Raw genomic sequence first — 5,116 nt, 5'->3', positions numbered from 1 at the left:
CTGCTCTCTTCAAAGCTGTCAGACAGAGTCGTTTGTGTCTGCAGAGGTTTCTGCTGCTTTTGTGGTTGTTTACTGTGCCCTGTCCCCAGAGGTGGAGTCTACAGAGACAGGCAGGTTTCCTTGAGCTGCTGTGAGCTCCACCCAGTTCGAGCTCCCAGCGGCTTTGTTTACCTACTTAAGCCTCAGCAGTGGCAGGCGCCCCTCCCCCAGCCTCGCTGCTGCCTTGCTGGGAGATCGCAGAGTGCTATGCTAGCAATGAGGAGGGCTCCGTGGGCGTGGGACCCTCCCGGCCAGGTGTGGGATATGATCTCCTGGTGTGCCTGTTTGCTTAAAGCGCAGTATTGGTGTGGGAGTTACCGGATTTTCCAGGTGTTGTGTGTCTCAGTTCCCCTGGCTAGGAAAAGGGATTCCCTTTCCCCTTGCACTTCCCAGGTGAGGCGATGCTTCGCCCTGCTTCAGCTCTCGCTGGTCGGGCTGCAGCAGCTGACCAGCACTGATTGTCCGGCACTCCCTAGTGAGATGAACCCAGTACCTCAGTTGAAAATGCAGAAATCACCTCACCGGTCTTCTGTGTCGCTCGCCCTGGGAGTTGGAGACTGGAGCTGTTCCTATTCGGCCATCTTGCTCTGCCCCTGCTCATATTGTAGTTTTTAAACTTCCACAGCCTAGAGCTCAGTAGTCACATGTCTTTTAGGTCCTTCTGGATGTCCCACAGGGTATCTGTACTTTTCTTGAACTGAGCAACCTCATTATCCTTTAGCTTCTGGTTGATAATGCTGGTTAATCCCTGGGCATTGAGGAGACACAGAAGGCTCAGGAAGGCTTCGTTCTCGATGTCATACATCCCCTTTACCATTGTTGACATAGGATGAATCCTGGGTAGATTATTCATCACGGATTGAATAAGACCAGTGACACTTAATCCAATAGCCCAGTTGGTATATCCTTTTAACTTGATGACTTAATGGGCACTTTCAACCACCATCTTATGCACTTCCTTCCAATTTTCACTGTCATCATCAGTTCCTGTTTCTGGATTCAATTCCTGGAGAGAAAAACCTGCCACATTCACGCCAATCCACACAGCCACATTTGAGTTGCTATGTTCCCCCAAAATCCATACATGGCAGCTGCTGGGATGAATGCCAAGGTTTTCAGTCATAAGGCAGTGAAATCTAGCAGAATCCGGATTACATCCACTTCCAATCACAATTTGGGTAATCCACTTATTTTCCAGGTAACATATATAAGAATGTCTACTAGGTTGGAAACCACAATTATGAGGCATTCAGGAGTGAACTTGACCATCTGAGGAATATTGAATTTGAAGACATTAACATTTTTCTGCACCAAATTGAGACGCCTCTCCCCCTCTTGCTGACAGACTCCTGCAGTTACCACTACAATCTTAGAACTGGCGGTCACAGAACAATCTTTATCTGCCACAATTTTAAGTGTCTGGAGAAATAAACTCCCATGCTGCGGATTGATCATTTCTCCCTTAAGCTTACCTTCCAAAACATCCACAAGAGCAAGTTCATCAGCCAGAGACTTTCCCAGAACGCAGATAGCACATGCCATACCAACTAGTCCAAAACTCACTGCAGTGATCTTATTGTTTTGGACTGTTGCCTCTTCTTCCGCAACTGGTGCAATGAGTTTTTCCTTAAGAGTTGCCATTTTGTACAGGAGAGAAAAGGCTCTGGAGGCCGCTGTAACAGTCATGTGGAGGAGACAATGTCAGCTGCGTCAAAACTTTCTTTCTTTATAAATTACCCAGTCTTAGGTATTTCTTTATAACCGTGTGAGAACAGTCTAACACAATAATTCAGTTGCACAGTTTAGAGTACCTAAAAAGAGTTATAATTGGATTGTTTGTAACACAAAAGATATATACTTCAGGGAATGGATACTCCATTTTCTATGATGTGATTATTATGCATTGTGTGCCTGTACCAAAACATCTAATTTACTTCACAAGTATATACACCTACTATGTACTCACAAAAATTAAAATCAAAACTAAAACATTGTACTAGTACAAAAATAGACACACAGGTCACTGGAACAGATTAGAAAATCCTGAAATAAAGCCATGCATCTATGACCAACTGACCTTCAACAAAACCAGCATAAATAAGCAATGAAGAAAGAACTCCTTTTTCACTAATTGGTGTTGAATGAATTGGCCAGCCGTATGCAGAAGAATAAATCTGGACCTTCACCTATCATGATATACAAAAAGTAACTAAAAATGGATTAAAGACCTAAATGTAAAGCCTGAAACTATAAAAATTCCAGAAGAAAATCAAGGAGAAACTCTTCTGGACATGGATTTAGGAAAATAATTTATAAATAAGACCTCAAAAGTGAATACAAAAAAAAAAAAACACCCCAAATAGACAAAAGGGACCAAATTAAACTAAGAAGCTTCTGCAGAGCAATAGAAATATTCAACAGAGTAAACAGACAACCTACAAAATGGGAGAAAATATTTGTAAATTAATCTTTTGACAAAAATAATCTTAAAGGAACTCACACAACTCAACAAGAAAAAACAACTTCATTAAAAAGTGGACAAAGAACAAGAATGAGCATTTTTTAAAAGAAGACATACAAGCAGCTAAGAAACATGAAATAATGCACATCAGTAATAATCAGATAAATGCAAATTAAAACCACAATGAGAAACTAGTTTATACTAGTCAGAATTATTATTATTAAAAAATCAAAAACAGTAGATGTTGGCATGGATGTGGAGAAACACAGATGTTTATGCACTGTTGCTGGGAATGTAAGTTAGCACAAGCCTCGTGTAAAACAGTATGAAAATATTTCAAAGAACTGAAAATAGAACTACCATTCTACCCAGCAATCTAACTACTAATCTACCCAAAGGAAAATAAACTATTGTATAAAAAAGAAATCTGCACTCATATGTTTATTCATAGTAGCAAAGTCATGAGATTAACCTCATTGTCCTCACTGGTTGATTGAATAAATATAATATGGTACACATACACAATGGAATACTATGCAGCCATAAAAAGAATAAAATCTTGTTCTTTGCCAGAATATGGATGGGGCTGTAGGCCATTGTCCTAAGTGAAATAACTCAGAAACAGAAAATCAAACACTGCAGGTTCTCACTTATTAGTTGGAGTTAAACAATGGGTACGCATAGGCACAAAGATGAATGTTATGAACACTAGGGGCTCCAAACAAGGAGAGGGGGAGAGGATTGTGAGTGTTGTAAAAATATCTCTTGGGTACAATGTTCACTATTTGAATGATGGGTACACCAGAAGCTCAAACCTTACCATTATGCACTATATTCATGTAAGAAACCTACACATGTACCCCTTGAAAATAAAGTTAAAATGCATATTCTATTTTGGTTGTGTATAACATGAGTGAAAAATATGAGAAAATAGGATAAATATTTTATTTCTAGTGTGCTCCCCTCCACCAAAAATGATGAATGATAACAAGTGTTGTCAAGGATGTGGAAAACAGGGTACACTTGTACCTAATTGGTAAAAATATAAACTAGTAAAACCATTTTAAAAATTGTATGGAGCTTCCTCAGAAAGATAAAAATAGAATTACCATATGATCCAGCAATCCCACCCCCTTGTATTTACTCCAAAGGTATGAAATCTGTATGTTAAAAAGAAGTCTGCATTTTCATGTTCATTGCAGCACTGTTCGTAACAGCCAAGTTATAGAATCAACCTTAGTGTCTATCAACATGAATGCTGGCATGGATGTGGAGAAACAGGGATGCTTATGCACTGTTGGTGGGATTGAAGAAAGATATGAAGATGAATGAAGAAGATAATGTGGTGTATATAGGCATGTTTTATTTAATTCCACTTCACAGTTATTGCCTTTTTTTTTTTTTTTTTCAAATTGAAGGTTTGTAGCAATCCTGCATCAACCAAGTTTATCGGTGCCATTTTTCCAACCGCATGTGTTCACACAATGTTTGTGTCATATTTTGGTAATTCTCACAATATTTTAAGTCTTTTCATTTTATTATATTTGTCATGATGATCTGTGATTAGTGATCTTACTATTGAAATTGTTTTGAGAGGCTAATTATGCCCATATAAGACAGTGACCTTAATAAATACACAAGTGTATTTTGACTGATCTACTTACTGGCTTTTCCCCTATCTCTCTCCCTCTCCTCAGGCCTCCTCATTTCCTGAGACACAACAATATTAAAATTAGATTAATTATTAAGCCTACAATGACCTCTAAGAGTGCAAGTCAAAGGAAGAGTTACACATCTCTTAATTTAAATCAAAAGGTAGAAGAGACTAAGTTTTGTTAGTAATAAATGTCAAAACCCAAGATAGGTCCAAAGTTAGGCCTCTAGCACCAAGCAGCCATTCTGTGAATGCAAAGGAATAGTTCCTGAAGCAAATTTAAAATGCTACTCCAGTGAACACATGAATGAAAAGAAAGCAAAACAGCTTTATTGCTGATGTGGACAAAGTTTTAGTGGTCTGGATAGAAAATCAAATCAGTTCCTACACTCTTTCAAGCTAAAATCTAATCCTAACAATGCCCTGACTCACTTAAATTCTATGAAGGCTGAGATAGGGGAAGAAACTGAAGAAGAAAACTTTGAATCTAGCAGAGACTGGTTCATATGGTTGAAGGAAAGAAGCCATCTCCACAACGTAGAAGGATATGTGAACCAGCAAATATTGATGTAAAAGTTGCAGCAAATTATTTAGAAGATTTAGCTAAGATAATTGACAAAGGTGGCTACAGTAAATGATATATATATATATATATATATATATATATATATATATATTATATTATACCTTAAGTTCTAGGATACACGTGCACAACGTGTATCCATATGTATACATGTGCCATGTTGGTGTGCTGCACCCATTAACTCATCATTTACATTAGGTATATCTCCTAATGCTATCCCTACCACCTCCCACTCCCCACAATAGACCTCGATGTGTGATGTTCCCCTTCCTGTGTCCAAGTGATCTCATTGTTCAATTCCCACCTATGAGTGAGAACATGCAGTATTTGGTTTTCTGTTCTTGTGATAGTTTGCTGAGAATGATGGTTTCCAGCTGCA

At 38.6% G+C, this 5,116-nt stretch overlaps 1 pseudogene; it reads right to left on the bottom strand.

Moving 5' to 3' along the window:
• Positions 1 to 679: 679 nt before the first annotated feature.
• LOC105464227 (L-lactate dehydrogenase B chain pseudogene) lies at positions 680 to 1,680 on the bottom strand (annotated as a pseudogene).
• Positions 1,681 to 5,116: the final 3,436 nt, after the last annotated feature.

The sequence above is a fragment of the Macaca nemestrina genome, chromosome X, assembly GCF_043159975.1.
Source record: "Macaca nemestrina isolate mMacNem1 chromosome X, mMacNem.hap1, whole genome shotgun sequence".
Classification (NCBI taxonomy): Eukaryota; Metazoa; Chordata; class Mammalia; order Primates; family Cercopithecidae; genus Macaca; species Macaca nemestrina.
This window is presented reverse-complemented; position numbering and strand designations above follow the sequence as displayed.